This window comes from Python bivittatus, unplaced genomic scaffold, assembly GCF_059951505.1.
Source record: "Python bivittatus isolate LINGU-HERP-01145 unplaced genomic scaffold, Pbiv_v1 ctg000700_np1212, whole genome shotgun sequence".
In the NCBI taxonomy this organism is placed as follows: Eukaryota; Metazoa; Chordata; class Lepidosauria; order Squamata; family Pythonidae; genus Python; species Python bivittatus.
This window is the reverse complement of record NW_028277098.1, coordinates 56,265,503-56,278,194: the sequence shown is the minus strand read 5'-3', so window position 1 is coordinate 56,278,194 and position 12,692 is coordinate 56,265,503. Positions and strand designations below refer to the sequence as shown.

Below are 12,692 nucleotides of genomic sequence, written 5' to 3'. Positions count from 1 at the left end.
TATTTTCTTGTTTTGTTGTTGCCAGCCATTGGGAGTTGTGAGTTATATGGCAGCAGACAAACCTAATAAGTAAATAAATTGTTGCAGAACAGTGTTTGCTCTAAAACTCTCTTGCGTCAGACAAACAGTATCACAACTCCAATTCTTGAATTAATTCATAGGTTTCGCTATTTGAAGAGACAGCTGAATGCAGCTAGTTAATAGCACTTCCAGAGAATTCTGGGTAATCCCATGAGCCGAGCATCTGCTCCTTAAAACAAATGACTTGCACCAAATAATTTTATTCAGTGCTGTTTGAGCATCATAAAACATTACACTAATTCTATGCAATCGCAATAGTGTTAAATTCCATCTGGACACATCAGCTCTGTTTCAGGCCATAAAAAATGAAATAACTATCCATAGGCAAAGGGAAGAAGTTTTAATGCTCCCTGCATTGCTGGCAAATCCCTAATGGAAATGCATATCTAGCTTTTATTTGCATTTAACCTACATCTGTAATGTTGTTATTGTGTATTCAAATAGCTTGTCCTAACTTTGGTGGAGAGGTGTTCCCAAGTGCATGTGGTTAATGGGGGCTATGTGGAAAGAACATCAGTAATTAAACTGCAAACCCAATTGCGCAGATGCTTATGCATCTAGGTTTGTTACAGCACAGGCCTGCTTCAAATGCATATTAAGCGTTGATACTGCTATAAACATAGAAGGATTAAGAGCAGAGCATTAAAGAAAATCATATACAGTTACTTAGCCATTGTCAAAAGAAATAAGTAACAGGTGATCCTAGAGGCCAACCAACAGATGGCCCTAAGAGTCTGGAGCACTTTTTCCAAATTCTTTTTGAAATGTGTACAGCTCTAGTAACTGCAAGGGCCAGCTTAGCTGCTCTGTTTCCAGTCCCATGCCACCTTCCTAGACTCAGCTCCCCAAGCAACAAACATCAGGACCAGGCATCTGGGTGTGGGTTTCTTTATGGTTCTCACATGAACCATCGAGGACCATCATGCTACAATGTCTCGGTTTGAAAATCTGCTTCAAAAAGAAAGGGGATACTCCGCCTTTGCAAGGAAGATGGAATCAAGTTTGAAGGCTCTCTTAAACCTGTATATGTATATATCTTGCAAGCAGTCCAGTGGCTGGTAGCAGCTTGCTTCATGGATCCAGTCAGTGTAACATTTTTACTTGGGAAGATTCTAGATCAGATCACAACGTGGTGAGGTGGTAAACGTCTTGAAAGCAAGGCTGTGGTTATTAGACGTCAGTACAGATTAGTCAAAAGATATGATTGTCAGACTAATTTTATTTTATTTTATTAGGTGACTTCCATATTAGATTGTGGGACATGTTGCAAAGCATTAAATACCTTGATTTCAGTAAAGCGTCTGATGAAGGGCCCAATGACATTATGATTGGCAAACTAGTTGGGTGCATAGCCCCATTCTCAGTCACCAAAGATGAAGCCAACAGGAAAAAGTTAATTCTACCTCTTCTAGCTACAGGACAGGACCTAAGAGTTCTTCCTGTGCTAGAGAGAAAAAACTCTCCCTTCAGTGATATACTCTTCCTTTTAAAAAGAAGCAATGGCTTTATCATCAACTTTATTCTGAGAACCATCAAAGAAAGGGAAAAAAACAGCAGTGTGTTTAATTACCCATGTAATTAAAATGGATTTTCAGTTTTAAAAGCCATTTGCATCATCTGGCTGAATATGTGGACTCAAACTTTTGATGTTACAATCTTGCCCCATTTTGGTGGCTTCCTTGGCTGGTTCTTTACTCAGAAAGCAGATTCCACCTGGTGTGAAAGACTGAAGAAATTATCATGGTGTTCACCCAATAAATTGTTGCCATTTGCTTGGACTATACTGTAAGCAAGCATGGGATGAAATGGTCCGGGTATTTCTTTTTCTTCATCTAAGGCAAATTTTCTAGAAAACAAGACTAATTGGATGCAGTGGGACTTACACTTAACAAGACATATATAGGATCAGACAGAGAAATTGCCACTGTTTTACTGCCCCACAGATAGATTCTGTAGTACTAGTAACATCTTCAGCTGATGAGGATACCATCTCCAGTTATCTATATTTAGGAAGATAGAGTTAGGTACTGTAAATCTCAGAATGATGGATACTATCTGTCTATTGTAGGTTCCTTGGAATGCTTAGAATGTTTGCTAAATTATTCAATGATCGTTCAAGGATAAGAGTAAAGAGTTCTGGGATATAAAACAAATCCTAGTGATATTAAGAAATGAGCATCGAAGTACTAATGCAACTGAATCCTTAAATTTCTTCTGCTGCTTTCCATTCTGTCTCTTTGAAATAACTACAGATAAAACTTCAGTAGTGCCATAACATCATTGCTCTAAGTCAGTCATGTTGGCTGGGGGATTCTGGGAGTTGAAGTCCACACATCCTTAAGTTGCCAAGGTTGAGAAACACTGCTTTAAGTTATCTTTAACTAGAATAAAGCTTATTTTGGAAGTTGGGCTTAAAGAGGGCACTGATCCCACTGAACAAAAACAGCAAAGTCCTGATTTGCTTTTCTGCAGCAATGCTTCGTATTTGGTGTGGAAGAACTTGGATGGCTTCAGCAGTTGAGCAGTAGTTTCACTAAGCATCCAAAGAGCTCAGGTTTTCCTATATTAAGCGTGGACTCCAATATTTGGAGTTCCTAAACCAAAGCTAGTAAGATTCCCTTTTAATTTGTAGCAAATATTGCTCCCTGCAGCATAAGTCTTTGGCTAGGCATCTGCTAGGCTTTCATTGTGCTGTGGAATGTGCAAACTCTTCGGAGGAAAAAAAAACTAGCTTTGTTGTTGTTGTTGTTGAAGTGCACCAGTATTTTCTAGACTTCAGAATAAGAACTGGGAGTCTTTCACCCATAGCATGGCTCTCTGCTCTCCTCACCCTCCAATCCTTGCTCCCTTGTCCATATGACCAAGAATAAAGAAGAACAAAAAATTAAGTATGTTCATTGCAATTTGCTAAATACATTTCATTGGTGATAGTTAGGCATACTGGACACAAAACATGCAGTACTGTAAAGTAGCCTTCCCCAAATATATTTTAAGTTAATTCTCCACCAGGATTAGCGATGCTACGAGACATATCAGTTTTTTGGAGATGTATTGACGGGCTTCACATCTGAATAGCTGGTGGTCAGGAGAAGGATGTGGCATTAGCAGACTCACTACTTGTTCCCTCCCCGCCTCGTTCCCCCAGTTAAGATTGGTATGTCTGAGGTTCACAGTTCTGACCACCCTTTGGACTAATTAGCAGGTGGCTCATTCTAGATACTTATTAAATGGTAAAATACAAAAATGTGAGGAGAATAATATCTTTAAAAATATGTAGAGGGTTAAACAGCTAACGCTGCATTTGAGGCAAGGAAAAGGAGTTCTGTGCCATCTTTAGATGGCTGAAGTATAGAGCTTAGTGAGTTGGACATAAATGTGAAGTTCTCTGGCACACTAATGCCAAGCACAAATAAACACCATTTTACAGCTTGGTAATGTGGGGCTTTACAGAATAATATAAATCATTTAGGATATTTAAATGATGATATTGTCCAAGCAGATAGCATGCTGACTCTCAGCGAAGGATGCTGTGGTTTGGAACAAGGATTGTTTCTCTTTGTATGTTTATTGATTTGTGAAATATGGATTTTGCCTTCCTTATCAGAAAAGAGCCTGTGAAACATTGCCTAATTATAACCTTGAATAAAGATACTTGTTTTATTTATGGGGATGAGTTATGTATAATTGTGTGTAACTTTGTAAGGACAGCCTGTTGTGCTACAGATTATTGGCTTGGAGTTTGACTGTAGCAGCTAATGTTGCTAAAGAGATAAAGTAGAAGTGAATTTAAAAAGCAGTTGGTTTCTTCTGTAGTAGAAATGCTGCAATGGGCAAAAGGAAAGAAAGAAAAACAATTGACTTGGAAAGCAGCACTTTCACATGTACATGTCTCTTATTGGGATATTATCCTTAAACTGAAGCCAGAGAAGTGAAACACATATTATTGACCCCATATTTTGAAACAGGACTTCAGAAGGAGCTTAATTTGTTAGCAGCACTAGCTACATCCATGCACTGACCTGAAAAAGAAGCAACTGATTGCTTATTAGAAGCTGAATTGTCTTGTTTAATACACTATGTCTCCATTCCATTAGTTTAAATTGAGACCAAATGTTCTCTAAACCAGTGGTTCTCAACTTTTTGTATCTTCTGCCTTACCAATTACTCTGCCAAAGACCCCAGCTCTTACTGTTGTAGGTTTAGGGACGGTACATACCCAGACAGAACACAGGCCAATGTATGATCTCTCATTTATTGTACCTTCTCTAGAGCTTATTCTTACTTTTAAAATCTATTTCTTTTTTACTTTTAATTACTTTCTACTCTGAAAACTTTAGTCAGTCTATACCTTTTATGTTCATCTTTCCACGGTATAGCAGTTCCGTAGGTCTTTATATTTTTTTTCATTATTTTTTTTTCTTATGTTCTTAATCAACTCTTTAGTTTCTTACACCCCAACCACTTTATTTCTGCTTTTCTACTACTCTATACTTCTATACTATACCTTCTCCACTAGACCACCTCACTTTAACAGCCAGCAGCCAGGCTTTCCAAAATGCCAGCACCCAGGGGACTTCCAGGGAAGCAATGGCAGACTGAAGATGACTTTGCTTTCAGTGGAACCAACGACCACAACAGAATGAGGAGCTGACAAATGGATTGGCGCCTCAAAATTCCTCTCCAGATAAAGGGGAGTACCTGGGATTGCTCCATACAGATGCTCCCTGCGATGAGACCATAAAACAGCTCCAGTGGAATTTAGAGCTCTGGGTGCCAGGAGAATCAGCTTTGCCCAAGTGGCAGTTCAGAGCCTTCAAAGGGACACTAGGTTCACCCACTTCCTCTCTTAATTAGTTTTGGAAATGGCTTGTAAATTGCTTTTTAGATACAAAGAAACTTCAGAAGAACAAGTTTCATTACACTGGGTGATTCTCCTTCAATCCTCAGTGAAAGAAGTTTCATGTAAGTTTAAGAAATTAAAGGAAAAAACGTTTTATTCCGAAATAGCAGCAAAAGAGTGATTAGAACATTGATTTTGGAAAGTTATGAATGGACCAAGATTGACTGGAAATAAGTTTTTAAAACTAATTATAAGAATCCTTTCTGTGGTTTGTTTAAAATCCTATTAAAAATATATGAAGATTTTGAACCTAAGTGTAAAAAATCTTTCCATAGGAAAATGTTATGGATTAGAGAAAAACATGATAAGAGGAGACCTTGAAGGCTGGTTATTAGAGGCAACCAGAAAGAACTAAAGATTATAATTAAAGGAGAAGACCCACTAATACAGAGTAGAGAAAAGTATTTTAACTATGGAAGAATTCAAGGATATTTGGCAACAATATACTCAGAATTATGTCTTAAGATTCTCTGCTACTATAAAAATGGGTTTAAAAGAGGAGATAGAAGAGGATACAACTGAGAATCAGGCTGTTTTGGATATAGATTTAAAAATGACAGGCTACAAGGCTGTTTTACAGTCTTGGGAGAACCTAAGTCAAGGGACATCTTTTGGGGTATTGTCAGTGCTGGCTCATGGATATATGGCATCCCTGGGCCACATTGACTGATGGCACCACCTCCCACTGATGTGAAGATCTGCATTTTTAGAATGATTTGAAAGGAGGGGTGGCACCTACCCAGCCTTAGCCTAAAGCCAGCCCTGGGTATCGCCACAGGAATGAGCATATTAAGAGGTGTCCTCACATCCTGCTTTTGTTAAAATAAAACTATAGCATGGTTTTAGTGCCTGTCTGGCTTAGATTCTTTGCTTAAAGTGCATTTTGAGATAAGAAGTCTTGAATCAACCAGCAGGATATTAAATTAGGATATTAAAGCTAAATACAATGCCCATTCTGTTGGCATCTTTATACTATAAGTTACTAAACAGGCTTATGCATTCCAGAAGTTCAGCACATGAAACCATCATTAATAATCAGACAATGTATTAAAAATATTTGAGACTAATGATATAAAGGCACTCTGGTAATAAACAGTTTACAATTTGGGGGGAATATAGCTCAAATCATGTTTAAATATTATTTTAATGGTTAAATAGCATTCAAAACTAACCACTAAATCAGTCAAATAAGAAGCATTAATAAATCTATGAGAATTAAGCTCATTGTTCAGTTCAGTGAGGGAAAGGCAAGGAGTTCAGAAAGTAGCGTGTTAGCTTCGGAGGGAGAAAAGCAAGTTTCAGAGAGGAACCCATTTTATTCAGTGGAAATAGACATGAAGTTGGGAGTAATGATTAGAGTATATACCAGATATGCTATGAGACATAGATTCCCGAGAGAGGTACATGTCAGGTTCACAAAAAAAACAATAAGAAATGAAATTTTGCAGGTAGTAAGAGATGGAAAGTTAAAGTATAAGGAAAAGGAAGTAAAAATTTTGAGACAAATTCCAAGAAGGGTGAGGGACAGGAGAATGGACTACCAATTTTTAACCAAACAGTTGATAAAACATGAAATTAACTTTAGATGGTTAACCCCGGAGGGAGTTTTGGTTATATGGGCTCAAAATAGACACAGACTGGATACAATAGAAAAGGCAGAGGAATTTTTTTATGAATATGTGAAACCACTAGAGGAAGGGGGAATAAGAGGGAAGGAACAGAGTATTTCACAGGAACGGCAAATAGGAGATAGAGAGATACATCAAACAGAGACCACAGAAATACAAGAAGGTAAAGAGAAAGAGCAGGTGGTGAGATCTACACAATAAACTCCAGGAACATAGGGAGACAAGAGTAACTAGAGCAACTAATCCTAAATACAATTAGCAATGGTGGAATAAATAAAATGGATATCATTTAACATCAATGGACTAAATTCGGTGGTGAAAAGAAAAAGGATATTTGATAAATTACAAAAATTAAAATTTGACATAATTTGCCTGCAAGAAGTACATATTAAAAAACAGCACAGTAAAATTTTGGAACATTCGAGACTTGGGAAAATATATACCACATTGCCTCACCAGAACAAAAGAGGAGTTGTTCTATATGTTAAGGACACAATAAAATCTAGACATATATATAATGATGAAGATGGACGGATATTAATGGTAGAGTTGATGATGCATGGGATTCAAATACTGCTAGTGGCTATTTATGCTCCTAATATTGGACAAGAGGCTTTCTATAGAGACTTACATGTGAAAATATTAGACTTAGAATATCAAAATATATGCTTACTAGGTGACTTTAATGCAATCGTAGATGGTAAAATGGATTATCAAACTGGGGCAGCAACTAAAAAAGAAAAGAGAATACTTCCAAAGACATTTTTCAATATGGTGGATGAACTGGGTATTCATGATGCTTGGCGAGAAATAAACCCAGAAAAAAGAGAGTATACATTTTACTCCAGGAGACATCTCTCCTGGTCTAGAATAAATATGTTGTGGGTTTCAGTTGATCTTATAAATAGCTTACAAAAAGTTCATATTGAGCCGAGTACCTGGGCAGATCACAATCCGATAAGTGTTATTTGGAAGGGACAGAAAAAGAGGTCAAGATGGACAATGAATCAGGCTATTTTAAAAGAAAAAGAATTTGTGCAATTGATGGAGAAGGAATTGGGTTTTTTCTTTAAAGAAAATAAAAATGAAGAAACATCAACTCAAAAGTGGGATACATTTAAAGCATATACAAGAGCCCTGACAATAACATATACAATAAAAAGAAACAAGAGAAGAGGATATGTTAAAGAAAAGATAGAGGAGGAATATAAAATATTGGAGAGAGATCTGCAAAGGAACCCATACAAAAAAGAGGTTAAAAAACGAATGGTTTAAAAAAAACATGAATTAACTTTGTTGGAAAAGGAGGAGTTAGCACAGAAGATCAAAGGAGTAAAACAGAATTTTTTTGAGAATGCAAACAAACCAGGAAGATGGCTGGCATACAGATTAAAAAAAGAGAAAGAGGAGAAACTGATACATCAATTGAGGGATGACAAAGGGATCCTGCAGCATTCTAATGAGGAAAAGAAAAAGATAGTACAGAAATATTATGAACAGTTATATCAACAAGAAATAACCTCCAAAGATGAAATCAAAATGTATTTAGAAAATGCTAAGTTACCTAAAGTACCAGAGTTGACGAAAAAAATGGTGGAGGAGAAAATAACAGTGATGGAGTTGGTGGAGGCAATAAAGAGACAAAAAATGGCAAGGCTCCAGGACCAGATGGATTACCAGCGGAACTATATAAAACCTTACAAGATGTATTAGCTATTCCTAGCTGGAAGACTTTAACGAGTTGATAGATACCGCGAAGGTTCCAGAGTCGTGGTTGGAAGCCTTCGTCACTCTTATACCAAAAGAAGAATCCGATCTATGTCAAATAAAGAACTATAGACCTGTTTCATTACTAAATGTGGATTATAAAATATTTGCCTCTATAATAGCAGAGAGGCTTAAGAGATTCCTAAAGGAATTTATCCAGACGGATCAAAATGGTTTTTTGCCTAAGAGAAAGATTAGAGACAACTTGCAAATAATTTTGAATACTCTGGAATATTATGAAACTCACTCTGAGAAACAGATGGCATTAATCTTTTTAGATGCACAGAAAGCTTTCAATAATGTGAATTGGCATTTTATGCTATCACAATTGAAAGTTATGAATTTGGGGGCAGATTTGTTAAAATGATCGATATGATTTATCATAAACAAACTGCGAGGATAATATTGAATGGAGAAATGACAGATAAGATTGATATTCAAAAAGGTACGAGACAGGGGTGTCCGTTATCACCATTGCTATTTGTTTTAACATTGGAGGTCCTGAATAGAAAGATAAGACAAGATAAAGAAATAAAAGGTCTGAAAATTAAAAAGGAAGAATATAAATTACAGGCATTTGCAGATGATTTGGTTTTCATCTTGGAGGAACCTAGGAAATCAGGGAAAAGATTGTTGGAAAGAATAGAAGAATACGGTAAGGTTGCAGGGTTGAAAATTAATAAAGAAAAAACTAAGTTAATTGTGAAAAACCATACAGAAAAGCAGAAAAAAGAATTGATAGAGGAATTAGGTATGCAAATTACAAAGAAAATTAAATATTTGGGGATATATTTAACAGCAAGGTGTGTAACAGTTAGGAATGATAATTATCACAGACTGATGAAACAAATTAAGAGTGACCTGGAAAAATGGAAGCACTTGCAACGTTCATTGGTAGGAAGAATAGCAACAATTAAGATAAATATACTGCCAAGGTTGCTATTTTTATTTCAAACAATACTGATAAAATTAGAGAAGAAATTCTTTGAGGATCTTAATAAAATCGTGTTGAAATTTGTCTGGCAGGGAAAAAAGGCAAGAATAAATTTGAAAATGTTACAGGATGCACGAAGTAGGGGGGGTCTTGGTCTGCCAGACTGGGAATTATACTATCAAGCAGCAGGGCTAGTTTGGATAAAAGAATGGATAGAACTAAGAAACGTAAGACTATTAACACTGGAAGGGTACGATTTACAGACTGGTTGGCATACATTTTTGTGGTACGAAGGACGTAAAACCCATAGTTATTTTAAGATGCATTATATAAGGAATGCTTTACTAATAATTTGGGAGAAAATCAAAAAACAACAATATGGGAAAATCCCGGTATGGGTTTCAGCAATAGAAGCACTCACACATCCAAACCTTATAGAAATGGAGAATGTGATTAGATACAAAGATATACTAAATGATAAGGGGGAGCTAAAAAAAAAAACATGAGTTGGTAGAGCAGGGAATTGACACGACTTGGTATGTACAATGGCAAATGCAATCAAGATATGAGAAGGATCTTAAACAATATGGAATTTATGGGAAACTAACAGAATTGGATGAGATATTGACAGAGAAAGATGAGAAAATGATTAAAAAACTATATGACTATTTATTAACATTTAAGATGGTGGAAGAACGAGTTAAAGGAACTATGATTGCATGGGCAAAGAATTTTGGATATTCAATAGAACTGGAAAAATGGGAGAATTTATGGGAGAAAAACTATACTCTGACAATGTCAACAGCATACAAGGAGAATCTCTATAAAATGTTCCATAGATGGCATTTTCCTCCTTCAAGACTAGCAAAGATGTTTAAGAATAAATCTACTAAATGTTGGAAGTGTCATCAAGAAACAGGATCTTATTATCATATGTGCTGGACCTGCTCAGAAGTTAAAAAATACTGGATGAAAATACGTGAATGGTTAGAAAGAATGACACTTCAATATATAGAAATGAAGCCAGAGATATTCCTATTAGGAATGATACCATAAAATTATAGTAAAGAAGATATATATTTGATTATTCATGTTTTGACTGCAGCTAGAATTGTATTTGCTCAGAATTGGAAAAGGGAAAAGATACCGAATGATGAAGATATAATAAGGAAGATATTAGACTGTGCAGAAATGAATAGGTTGACACTGGAGATTAGAGATAAGGAAGACACTGAATACTATAAAATATGGCAGGTTTTTTATGCCTGGCTAGAGAGTAAATATGAAAAAGAATAACAGATAAAGTTAAGAAGTTTAATTAGATAATATGTGATGTTTTATTTTTATTGATGATACATATACACTTGGATATATTGGAAATATGACAACATGATTATGCACATTTGTATTTGTAACCCGCTTTGATTCGCTGTTCAATGTTTGGTAAGATTGTTTTTTAAGAATAAAAAAGTTTTTAAAAAAATTCAAAATCATATTGCAACTTGTTCTTGTTCTGTAATTTAATTACAACATGCTCTGTCAATCTTGTCAAGAAATTTATCTGTTTGGCAAGAAGCTTGGCAGACAAATATTCCCAAGTTTGTGTTATAGATTTCTGCTCCATTTTCTTTATCCTCTAGCTCCCTCTAATACCCAACCTTCAAAGTCCCCTGATCATGAAAAAACTCAATTACCATTTTTCCCATGAGAAAATTTATTCTAGTTAATTCAAAGCTCTTTGTGGGCATTTCAGATTATAATTCCAAGTCCATCTGAGCCCTTAATCCATTGGTAAACTTTCTAAAGTCCATATTCTGAGCACCTTTTTGCTGTTTAATGCAAAAAGTAATATATATCAAAAGGTTTTAAAAATTGTATTTAAAAGTTCTTTAAGGAGAAGGCAAACACCTAGCAAACACAATATAACTTGTCGTTCTGAAGGATTTTAATCCTTTTAAGGCAGCAGAAAAAAACCAAAACAAATCCAAAGTGGTTAAGAAGTTAGGCTCAGCCAAGCTTATTGTCCTTTAAAAGGCTGCGTTAATGACTGTGAGCAAAGATGGTTCCTCCCTCCACTCGACCCATAGGCAAACCATGACGATTCCTGCGATTTACTCACGAGGAGTGGCTGCGTGGAGTCACGTGGGCTATCTCAAAGATCTCTCCTTAATCTGGAGAGCATTTCAGCTGTCAGGATCCTGCATCCCACGCCAATCTCCATCACAGCACCATCCCGCTGCAAAAAGGAACATTCAGCTCACCATGGCTCTCACCCGGAAGTCCTGTTTATTTTGTTGTAACGATGTTTGTTTTGTGTGTTGGTTTGATTTTTTTTTTCTTTGTTCTATATGCCGCCCAGAGTCACATTGTTTGAGTGGGGAAGCCATCTAAATGCTTTAAATAAATAAATAAATAATACTGTAGACAGAGACAGAGATATGGTTTTCAAAGGGAAGTAGGGGGAGTTTAAAGAACATACTCACTTTGTACAGTGTCTAGCTATAGGAGAAGGCAGAAAGAGAAACATAGAGATTCATGCTGTAATGAAGAAAGTCAGAATTGTGGGAGTTTCGTGCCATAGCAGAGAGAGATTTACAGATTGTAGCATTCATACCTCACACACAGGTATCATTAAATGGAGAAATAAACAGAATGTTTCTGGATTGGAGAGAAGAAAAAAAGGGAGATCACTTTTCCTTTGCAGGTTGTGCACAGAATTCTGGTCCCAGAAGGTGTTAAATATTGTAGCTCCTCTTACAGTTGGAAGGAAAAGATGAAAAGAAGCATTTCTTCTGAGTGAGTTCAGCTATGAATAGAGAGGGGGGGGGGTGAGGATAGCAGCAGAGCAAAGACCAAGCTTGCTCAAGCCACCTGAAAATTAGCCCCAAAGGTGGGCTTTTTCCTTGTCATTTTATAAGGCATTTCTGTCCTGAAGCAAAGGGGTTACTAACCAAGATAATTCCATCTTGGAAAACTGGGGGACCAACAAATAAGCCAAAAGGTGATAAAGACTCTTTCTAGACTCTTTTTAGTTGACAAAGGAGTTTCAAGGAAGGGCAGAGGAGTCATTTGAAAAGCTTATTGCCCAGTTTAACCAAAGGAATGGCCTAGGAAGAGGTGGTGGTTCTGACAACATTATCTTCCTTAGACAAATACCCTCTGCCCTTGTTATACCAAGACCCAGCAAACAGCAGTGCAAATGGGAAGAGTTGATGTTTTCACAATCTTAGTATGGAATGGTCATCCTTGCTTCCTTTTTAATATCATTTTTATTCTTGGTAGCTATTAGAATTGCTGTACGCAGGGTGTCATTGGAAGAACTCCCAAAGGCGCCCCATTTTTCTTCAAACCTAGACATGCCTGCCAGATTCTATCTAGTGCA

General features: G+C 36.5%; 1 long non-coding RNA gene across 1 annotated transcript in view; it reads right to left on the bottom strand.

Annotated features, from left to right (window-relative positions):
• Positions 1 to 12,692, bottom strand: part of LOC112542783 (uncharacterized) — a 53,205-nt gene that overhangs the window by 21,256 nt on the left and 19,257 nt on the right. The gene's annotated exons all lie outside the window — the stretch shown is intronic.